The sequence below is a fragment of the Mobula hypostoma genome, chromosome 11 (genome assembly GCF_963921235.1).
Source record: "Mobula hypostoma chromosome 11, sMobHyp1.1, whole genome shotgun sequence".
NCBI classification, from domain to species: Eukaryota; Metazoa; Chordata; class Chondrichthyes; order Myliobatiformes; family Myliobatidae; genus Mobula; species Mobula hypostoma.
Window position 1 is genome coordinate 94,571,134 of NC_086107.1, and position 11,344 is coordinate 94,582,477.

The 11,344-nt window shown below is 46.6% G+C and overlaps 1 non-coding gene across 1 annotated transcript; it reads right to left on the bottom strand.

The window, feature by feature from the left end:
• Positions 1-6,064: 6,064 nt before the first annotated feature.
• LOC134354441 (small nucleolar RNA SNORD88) lies at positions 6,065-6,157 on the bottom strand. The gene has a single exon (XR_010019804.1). It is a non-coding gene; the product is annotated as a small nucleolar RNA SNORD88 (small nucleolar RNA).
• Positions 6,158-11,344: the final 5,187 nt, after the last annotated feature.

An 11,344-nucleotide genomic window follows, 5' to 3' on the forward strand; every position in this document is an offset into this window, starting at 1 on the left:
AAAATCTGCAGATGCTGGAAGTCCAAAGGAACACACACACACACACACACACAATGCTGGGGGAACTCAGCAGGCCAGGCAATCTATGGAAAAAAGTACAGTCCACATTTCAGGTCAACGCCCTTCATCAGGACTGGTAAGAAAGAGAAGTCTGAGTAAGAAGGTAGGGGAGGGAAGGAAGTAGTACGAGGTGGTAGGTGATAGGTGAAACTGGGAGACAGGAAGGGGGTGAAGTAAAGACCTGAGAAGTTGATTAGTGAGAGAGATAAAGGGCTGGAGAAGGGTGGGGGGGGGGAGGAGGAGGAGGAGAATCTGATGGGAGAGGACAGAAAACCATGTAAGAAAGGGAAGTGGAGGAGCACAAGAGGGAGGTGATGAGCAGGTGAGGAGATAGGGAGAGAAGGGGGAATGGGAATGGTGAAGGTGGGGGAGGGGATGTGTTACCGCAAGTTTGAGAAATTGATATTCATGCCTTCAGGTCGGAGGATACCCAGATGGAATAATAATAATGTTGCTCCTCCAACCTGTGGCCTCATGATGGTGGTAGAGGATATGGACTAACATGTCAGAATGGGTAGCCACAGGAGATCCCACTTTTTGTTGCAGAGTGAAGGGGTCTCCCAGTCTACATAGGGCCTCACTGATATACAAGCCACACCGGATACAGTAGGTGACCCCAACAGACTCATAGATGAAGAGTCACCTCACCAGGAAGGATTGTTTGGGGCCCTGAATGGTAGCAAGGGAGATGTTGGGGCAGGTGTGGCACTTGTTCCACTTGCAAGAATAAAGGGCTGGGTAGGTCAGTGGGGATGGATCTGTCTGGTTGGGCAGGGGGAAGAGGAGGAGGAGAGAAAGGAGGGAAAGATGTGTTTGTGGTGGGAATCCATTGTTGGCAGAAGTTACAGAGAATTATGTGCTGGGCATAAAGACTGGTGGGATGGTAGAGAGGACAAGAGGAACACTATCCCTGGTGTGGTGGTGGAGGGAGGATGGGGTGATGCAGACATGTGCAAGATGGAAATGGTAGGTAAGGACAGTGTTATGGTGGAGGAAGGGAGGACCCTTTCTTTGAAGGACATCTCAGTTGTTCTGGAATTAAAAGCCTCATCCCTGAGAGCAGATGCAGCAGAGGTAGAGAAACTGAGAGGGGGGCTGTATTTTTACAAGAGACAAGGTGGAAAGAAATATAGTCCAAATAGCTGTGAGAATCAGTGTTTTTATAAAAGATATCAGGAGACTCGACTCCAGAAATGGCCAGATTGAGAAAGGGGAGAGGGTGTCAGAAATGGACCAGGTAAATTTGAGGGCAGCGTGGAAGTTGGAGGCAAAGTTAAGTCAAAAGCTCAGTGGGTGCAGAAAGCAGCACCGATGCAGTTGTTGGTGTAGAGTCAGAAGAGTTGGGGAGTGATTGCAGATTAGGCTTGAAACATCAGCTATTCCACGTAGCTGACAAAAGGGCAGGCATAGATGGCACCAATGCAAGTGCCCATGACACCTTGGGTTTGAAGGAAGTGGGAGGAGCCAAAGGAAAATTGTTGAGGGTGAGGGCCAATTCCACCAAAGGAAAGTGGAGGGCAACTGGTTAGGTCTGTTGTCCAGAAAGAAGCAGAGAGCTTTAAGGCCCTCCTGATGGGGGATGGAGGTGTACGGAGATTGAATATCCATAGTGAAAATGAGACAACTGGGGACTAAGGAACTTGGTCATTGAAAAGGCCAAGAGCATTCAGGATCAAGATTAGCAGTTTTATCCGTTTAGAGGCCTCCTTTTGTAGGAAAAGTAGGCAGCTACTTTTCAACTTGCACTTAGGCTTGTTGGCTGGAAGGACCTGTAACCGTAATAAATATAAAATTAAATTTGCTTCAACTGCAGGGGAGATGAACAGCAGTCACCAGAGAGCACCCACTTGCAGGGAGAATGGGAAATTCAATTCCCATTTATGAGGAAACTAGACCACTCCTGCAGAAATAATCACTCTCCAGTTACTGAAATTCCACAAGTGTTCCTAAAGCAACATAGGTAACTTCACTTACCTTAATGCTGATGTGACTCCACAACCTATGCACTCAGTTTCTTGGTATTAATGTTTGTACAATCTGAATATTGGTTGTCAGTCTTGGTTTATGTGTGTATTCCACCCCCCCCCCCCACAAATTCTGTATTTTTTATTTCTCGTAGATACCTACAAGATGAATCTCCAGGTACGATGTGGTGACATACACAGTAAGTCAACTTCGAAATTTGAAGAAATTGTGAAATCTGCATGTAACTAGGAAAATGAATATATGGTGACATGTTCAAAGTATATTATTGAAGTACATGACTGGAAGTTGCAATTTTTTTGTGGGGGGGGAAAGTCACTCAAAGTGCTCCCCAGTGCACTCTAGCAGGGAGGGACTGAGTAAACAAGAGAAAAATCTGCAAATGCTGGAAATCCAAGTAACACAAGATGCTAAAGGAATGAAAGAGCAGTCGATGTTTCAGGCAGGGATCCTTCATCAGGACTGATTAAACATGTTCACTAGTTGATTCTGGAGACGAGGGGATTAGACTGAGGAGAGATCAAGTCACCAAGGTCTGTACTCACTGGAATTCATAAAAATGACATCTTATAAAATTATAAATGGATAGGTAAGATAGAGGCAGCAAAGTTGTTTCCACTGGTAGGTGAGACTAGAACGTGGCCTCAAAATTTGGGGGAGATTTAGTATGGAGATGAGGAGGAACTACTTTTCCCCGAGTGGTGAAACTCTGGAATTCTGCCCAATGAAGCAGTGGAGGCTACCTCAGTAAATATATCTAGGACAAGGTTGGATAGATTTTTGCATAGTAGGGGGAATTAATGGTTATGGGGAAAAGGCAGGTAGAGAGAGATGGGTACATAGCCAAATGGCCTTCTACTGCTCCCATTTCTATGTTCACAAGGTACACCCACTGTATGAGATTGCATGTGTTAACCCAAACTGAGCTGTGATTTAAGAGGATGACTGCACCTCATGAGTCATCCAGATTCAAGGTTCAGTGTATTCCTCCAAGACACTATTTAACACAATCCTGTACAAACAGCAGATTCCTATAGAAGTCAGTATGAGGTAGAAGTAACCAAGATGGATGTCTAGTCCTGGAATCTTCCATCCAGTTGGAGCACTTGAGGATGCCTTCCAACATGGCACCAGTTTACCATATTGATCTCTGCAACATGGAGTGTTGCACAAAATCAAAGGCATACAAGCAGATAGTGGACTGTATTTACCCCCAGAGCAGGAATGACTAACACCGAGGGATACTTTTAAAGGTGTCTGGAGGAAAGCAGAGGTCAGAGGTAGCAGTGACCCCCCCCCCCCCCAGTGTTAAGTGCATGGAAATGTACAGGTGTCGATTTTAACTGACTTAGGAGAAAAGTTAGAATGATCTTGGGGGACCCCTGAGAGCACAGGGGACAATTTTAATTCTCCCCCACACAAAGGGTGAATTAGCTGCCAGAGGTGGTAAACTATTACAACACTAAGTAACAATTGGACAGGAACTTGGATAGGAAGTGAGGAATCTGAGCTGAACATGGATAAATGGATCAGTCAGCATGAAATAAGGGGTTTGTAACAGCCCAGTTGTGTTTCCAACCCATTAGTGCACTGCCAAACCTACCACTACACCTTCTGATGGACCCAGTTCACTGATGGTTACAGTGCAAGAAAAACAAAGACCAAATATATTTTTAAATAGTTTATTGAAATACAGTAAGATACTCAAAAGGCACTTGATCTGAGAATAGCTCTTCAATGTAAAACCATCCTTTAGGGTCACTCAAGAGGAAACTGCCAGAGGCAATTCCATGCATAAAATCCTGTAACAGCCCATTGCACAGCAGCAAGGACCCTCCACTTGGAGAAACAGTAACCCCAATAGAGATCTGTACTGCTACACATTCTGACCCAGAACCAGCACATCGCAATCCAAACTCTAACCCGAGATTCCAGGACAGCAGTCAATGACTGACTGCTTCCCTTGCTGGAGAGCAGGGGAAGGGGCAGGGTCACTCTCAGGGACAGATCACCTACACCAATCCCCTCGATTCTAAGCTATCATCCAGATCACCCCCCCAACCCCGTTACCAATCACACTTTGGAAGATTGGTGTAAAAAGCTCAATGTCAGGTCAGCCATCAATTTCCTGGCAAAATGGTGTAGTAGTTAACGTTAATATTACAGCTCGACACCTGGGTTCAACTCAACTGTTGCCAGTGTAAGGAGTTTGTACATTCTACCCATGACTGTACATTTGCTCCTGCATTCCAATTCCAAAGGCTACAGGCTCATAGGCCACATGGGTAGCATGGCTCATTGGGTCACAAGAGCTTACAACCATGCTGAATCTCCAATACTGGACAAGTACCCCTGATAGACTGAGGCAACCTATTTTTATTCTTTTCTTACTTCTCTAACAGTAAGTGTACCTGTGCACTTGTAATGCTACTGTGACACTGCAATTTCCTTTGGGATCTATCTATCTACACTTGCAAAATTACAATTTATAATCTGCCCGCCAGATAAATGTGCAACATTAAAAGCCACACATTCAAATGGTCATCAGTAATAATAAAAATGAGACTTGTTGTCCATAACCAATAATCTGAAGATGTGCTGGGGGGCAGTACATGCTCATTAACTCACTAATCCTACCTTGTGGGCCTTTTGGAATGGGGGGGGAGAAGACTGGAGAACCCAAAGGAAGCCTGTGCAGCCACAGAAAACACACTCCTTGCAGATAGTGGCAGGAATCGAAGTCCAGTGATTGCTGGTGCTGTAAAGCCATTGCACAAATTGCTAACACTACTGCCAATTGCGGCCTAGAACCTGTCCTGTCTTCACTGCTGTCAGTATTAAGCACAACTTCTCACTCATTAGCTCCAGTACCCAATGCAACTAAAACTCAGATTGATGCAGCCCCAGCCGCTGTGACATGGCAGAGCAGAGACAAAAGAGTAAATCATCTTCCAGACCACTCTGCAGGATGGTAGCCATTTGATTGTGTCATCTCAGGTCCAGCTGAGAACTTTTCCCAAGAGTAGTAGTGGTGGTGGGGGGTGGGAAGAAAGGGAGTGTAGTGGTGAAATCGGTAGCAAGTGAACTCACAGCCAGATCACAGCCGCCCAGTTCCCAATTCAGGATTTCCTCCTTTCAATCTACAAGAAATGAAAAATAAATCAGGTTAGTTATTGTGCAGTAATCTCTTAACTACATTAACCTCCCAGTTAACAGACCAAATACTGTGCAGCTTATTCCAAGCCACTCCAACAATGCATTATGAAATGGAAAAAACCAATGGAGAACAAGAGCGAAGTGCTGGAGGAACCCTGGTCAGACAGCCTCCATGGAGAATAAACAGTCAACTCTTTGGGCACAACCCTTTCAGGTCCTGTTTATTCCCAAACCCACCCTCCCCCCCCAAATCCATACAGGCTGCCTGATCCAAATTCCTCCAACACTTTGCTCATGATCTCCTTAGTCTGTGAGTGCTTCCTCATTTCATAATGAATTATTGGGATGGCTTGGACTGTGTTGGGGTCAGCCCTCACAAGTCTGAGGCCAACATAGAATGCCCAACACTTAACCTAACCCATAGGGTGACTGGTACGTGGGAGGAAACTGGAGCACCCACTCAATCATAGCAAGAATATACGAACTCCTTACAGGGCTCACTGGAGCTGTAAACAACATTACCCTAACCAGTACACTGTGCTACCACACTTCCACTTCACCCTTTAGTTCATGCTTAAACCACAACCTAAGTAAAAGTGAGTAAAAACAAATTAAACGTGCATTTAATTAATTGTATTTGCTGTTTGTTATCTCTGCACTCTGGTTTATCACCCTAATTAGGCAATCTTATTATATATTAAACAATTATTAGACAGTTGTGCAGACACATTTATACACATAAATAATTGTCTACAAGTGATCTCAGGGTTCCATATGCACTTAATAAAACTTACTTTGAACTTCATCGGGTGCAGAGTGCACCAATCAACGTTAGAAAGCAAGAAGAAAGCAGAGCTCCTGCCAGTCCTCACTCAGGCACCCAGCATGTCAAAGTCACTGAGTGGCACGTGTGTCGCTCATATACACTCGGAGCCCAGTGCTAGCATCACGGTGAAGACCGGCCTTGGAGCCGAGACACCCCCCTCCCCACCCCGGTCACTGTACCGATCCCCATGTTCGCACTTACCGGGTATGCAGGCCGCTCTTACCACGGTTCCCACACGTGGTCCGGCCCGCAGGCCGAGCGGCGTCTCCAGCCCGCCGCGGGGTCAGGAAACCGCCGGTCCCGCAACGTCGTGTCTGCAGCCATTTCGGCCCATCCCGTCCGCGCCCAGCTCACTCAGCTAACCCGTCCCCCAGCAAAATGACTCGGCCGACCTACCCCCTCGCTCACACACATACTGGGGCAGGAATAAGAGGAGCTTACAACAACCACCCACCCCGGAGCTTGCACCCTACACCCACCACTCTATACACCCAAGGACTCATGGACAGCCTCCATTCACCTCCTCAGGCCTGGACTATGGCTCAGTATTCTCCCCCCCCCCCCCCGGCTCTCCTTCACACCCCTCCCCTCCTCTCCGCCCGAGAATGTAGCCTTTCCCTTACTATCTTCCTCCACCACCACACATTCCGCCGCCCCCCCCAGTTCAACCTATCCCATCCTATTCTCCGGACCTGTAGATCGCCCCTAAGCTCTGAATCCTACCTTCGCTCCCCCTACCCCCAGTTATGGACTCCCTCTTCCCTGCCTCCTCCTTCAACTCCCCAACCCTTTACTTTCTACCATATCGTCCCATTCTCCTGGTTTTCCACTCCCTCCACCCCGCCCTAACAACCCCCCCTCCCCCAGCACCTCCCCGCTTCAGCGCGCCAGACAATGAGGGCGACGCCGCTCACCGCGCACGCTTTTATAGACCGGTTCCCCAGGCCCCCATCCAGGCACAAGGAATCACGCCTGCGTTTACCATCGCCGCACTTTCATATTTTAAAAACCTTGTAACGCTAAATGTGATTTATTCAGCCAATTTATTAGAAATAGATTTTTTAAAAAAATAACAGGCATTGCTAAGATTTTAAGGCAGGTTGTTGGTCAGACACGTCATTCATGAAGATGTCAATCAACGCCGGTCTTAAAGTGACAGTCTCTCCGGCCGCCCTGTTCCTCTCCCCGTCCTAAACTTCCTTCACAGGACAGTCACCCAAAATAAATCCTTCTTCGCACATGAGGTCACGAGAGAGAGAAAAAGCAAGGTCTGTGTTTTCATATTTTCTCCTGGTACAGAAGTAGGCCATTTGGCCCATCTATGCAGCCTATTCTCTCCCACATGCTGTCAAGCCCCCCCCCCCACACTTACTTTCTACCTTTCAGACACCTTCGGGGTGGCATAATGCTATCACAGCAGTGTCAGCTCAGGCTCAATCCCCACCACTCTCTGTAAGGAGTTTGTACGTTCTCCTCATGACCACGCGACATTCCTCTGGGTGTTCCAACTTCCTCCTACTCTCCAAAGACACACAGGTCAGTAAGTTGTGGGCATGCGACGTTGACACCAGAAGTGTGGTGACACCTGCGGGCTTCCCCCAGGACATCCTCGGACCGTGTAGGTCACTGACGCAAATGACGCATTTCACTGTGTCCATATGATAAATAAAGCTAATCTTTAATTTACAGAAGGCAGCTAACCATTCTCTTTCCTCCCCCTCTCGTCGGGCAGAAGATAAAAAAACCTTAGATTGAGTACCACCAGGCTCAAGGACAGCTCCTATCCCACTGCTCTCAGACTCCAGAACGGACATCTCATATTGCTATAGATGAACTCTTCATCTCCCAATCTACCTCATTGTGGTCCTTGCACTCTTCCTGTGTATCTGCACTGCACTTTCTCTGTAAGTGCTGTTATCCTTTCGAACATATAAGTTAGATACTTTTTTGATCCCAAAGGAAATTACGGTGTCACAGTAGCATTCCAAGTGCACAGGTACATAAATATTAGAAGAGAAGTAAGAAAGAATTAAAAATGTTACCTCAAACAGTCTAACAGGAAGGAGTCATCACTTCTCCGGCTGTAGGTTGACTCATTACAGAGCCCAATGGCCGAGGGTAAGAATGACCTCATATAACACTCTTTGGAGCAGAGCAGATGTCTTAGTCTATTACTAAAATGCTCCTCTTTTCAGCCAAGGTGGCATGCAGAAGGTGAGAAACGTTGTCCAGAATTGCCAGGATTTTCCGTAGGGTCCTTTATTCTACCTCAGCCTCCAGTGTGTCCAGTTTGACTCCTATAACAGAGCCAGCCTTTCTAATCAGTTTATTGAGCCTGTTGGCATCACCTGTGTTGATGCCATTGCCCCAGCACACCACCGCCTAGAAGATTGTACTGGCGACAACAGACTGGTAAAACATGCGATGAACATAATTCCATAAGAGATAGGAGCAGAATTTGGCCCATCAAATTTGCTCCGCCATTCCATCATTGTTGATTCATTATTCCTCTCAACCCCATTCTCCTGCCTTCTCCCCTTATTAATCAAGAACCTATCAAACTCTGCTTTAAATATAGAATGACTTGACCTCCCTCCTTGGAGGGAGGAGAAGATGACAACAGTGCGCGCAGCTCTCCGGCGAAATGATATCGTATTTGTAAGTAGGATGCCGTGCACAATTCTGATTTGATGGAGACAGACGTGAGACGGCACAGAGGAACATCTGGAGAAATTTCTGAAATGCCTGGTTCGCTGCTGCTGCTACTGTGTGATCAAGAATCTCCACAGGGAAGTCCCCAAAATCCCCAGCTTTGCCTACTGCTGGCAACCGAGGCTGGGGTCGAAGCATTTGGCAGAGATGGTGCTCGGTACTCGGTGTCGGAGGACTGATCGGAGCTTGAAGCTTTCGGATGACTCAGGATTGGACTGTGGTCGGGCACGACCAGGAGAGTTTTCTTCCTTCTCCTGTCTGCATGAGATGTGGGACTTTCGGGAGACTTTGAACTTTTTTACTGTGCCCATGGCCTGTCCTTCATCAAGTTATGGTATTGTTGCACTGTTGTAACTATATGTTATAATTATGTGGTTTTTGTTAGTTTTTCAGTCTTGGTCTGTCCTGTGTTTCTGTGAGATCACACCGGAGGAATATTGTATCATTTCTTAATGGATGCATTACTAAATGACAATAAAAGAGGACTGTGTGTCCTCATAATCTAATCTAATCTGTGGCAACTAATTCCACAGATTCACCACTCTCTGGTTAAATAAATTCATCCTCATCTCTGTTCTAAAGAGACATCTTTCTATTCTGAGGCTGTGCCCTTGGGTCCTAGACTCTCCCACTATTGGAAACATCCTCTCCACGTCCACTCTGTCTAGGCCTTTCAATATTTGGTAGGTTTCAATTAGATATTCCCTCATTCTTGTAAACAGTCCCAGTGGCTGGTCTTCACTGCCCCAGAGAGTTGTGGAAGCTGCTTCACTGGGGATAATAAATAGGAAATAGATCTGTTTTGGAAAGTTCAGAGAACTGAGGGTGATAGGGAAGTGACTCAGAGGAGGAGAGGAGATTCAATTCCTAGGCCCAAGCTGTTGATGCTATTGTGAAGAAGGGATGGGAGCAGCTGTACTTCATGAGGAGTTTGAGTTTTGGTATGTTCCCAAAAACCTGGGCAAATTTCCACGGATGTACAGTGGAGAGCATTCTGACTGATTACAATACCGTCTGGTATGGAGGGGCCACTGCACAGGATCAGAACTATCAGCAGAAGGTAGTAAGCTCAGCAAACTCCATCAAGGGCTCTAGCCTCCTCACTGTCAAGCACTTTTTCAAATGATGATGTCTCAAGAAGGTTGTAACACACTTTATTAAAGCATCAGTCTTCCCCAATCAGAAGCCTAGAAGAACCATGAGATCTGAGTGAATAAACTCTTCTCCAACTTCTTTTTGGGTACAGGTATCATTTTTTACCGATGTTTTGATGACAGACTCTGCCATCTTCATCAAAACGTCGGTTAAAATCGATACCTGTACCCAGCTGGAAGCCCGAGAAGAGATTATTCGTCATACACAGTGGGAAAGCACTAGATCCTTTTTCATGAGGTCTGAAAACTGCTGAGAGTCCGATCAGCGGCACCCAAGTCTGGTGACCAAGAAAATCACAAGAGGTCCAGGTACGATCTCCAGAAAGCCATCTCATAGACAAAGTCACAATTCTGGACCAAACTTTAATCAACCAAGGAGTCTCGACAGTTGTGACAGGGCTTGAATAATGTCAGCTCTTATAAAGTTAAGTCTGCGGCGTAGGTGACAACAAGGCTTCACTCCCAGATGAGCTCAATGCCTTCTACACTCACTTTGAACATCAAAACATGGAGGAACCATCACAGGCTCCAACATCCCCCCACCCCGCATGATTCTGTGACTTCAGTCTCTGAAGCCGATGTGTGAGCCACCTTCAAGGGGGTGAACCCACGAGAAGCATCCTGCCCAGGTGGGGTACCTGGCCAGATACTAAAGACCTGTGCTGATCAACTGGCTGGTTTCTTCATTGAGATATTTAACCTCTCACTTCAGCAGTGCGTGGTACCCAACTGCTTCAAACAGATTTCAATTATACCGGTGCCCAAGAACAGCATGGTGACCTGCCTCGATGACTATGGCCCAGTAACACTTAGATCCACAGTGGTGAAGTGTTTTCAGAGGTCAATGATGAAACACATCAACTCCTGCCTGAGAGTGACTTGGATCAGCTCCAATTTGCTTACCGAAGCAAAAGGTCCACAGCAAATGCCATCTCATTGGCTCTTCACTCAACCCTGGAACATCTGGACAACAAAGATGTATACATCAGGATGCTCTTTATCGACTAGAGCTCAGCATTCCATACCATCACCCCCTCAAAGGTAACCAATAAGCTCCAAGACCTAGGCCTCAGTACCTCCTTGTGCAATTGGATCCTGGATTTCCTCACTTGCAGACCCCAGTGAGTTTGAATTGACAGCAACATCTCCTCCACAATCTCCATCAGCGCAGGTGAACCACGAGGCTGTGTGCTTCGTCCCCTGCTCTACTCACTTTACACTTATGACTGAGTGGCTAAGCACAGCTCCATTGACATATTCAAGTTTGCTGATGGGCACCACTGCCATAGGCTGAATCAAAGGTGGTGATGAATCAACATTTAGGAGTGGGACTGAAAATCTGGCTGAGTGGTGCCACAACAGCAACCTCTCACTCAGTGTCAGCAAGACCAAGGAGATGATTATAACTTCAGGAAAAGGAAACTAGAGGTCCATGAGCCAGTCCTCACCAGAG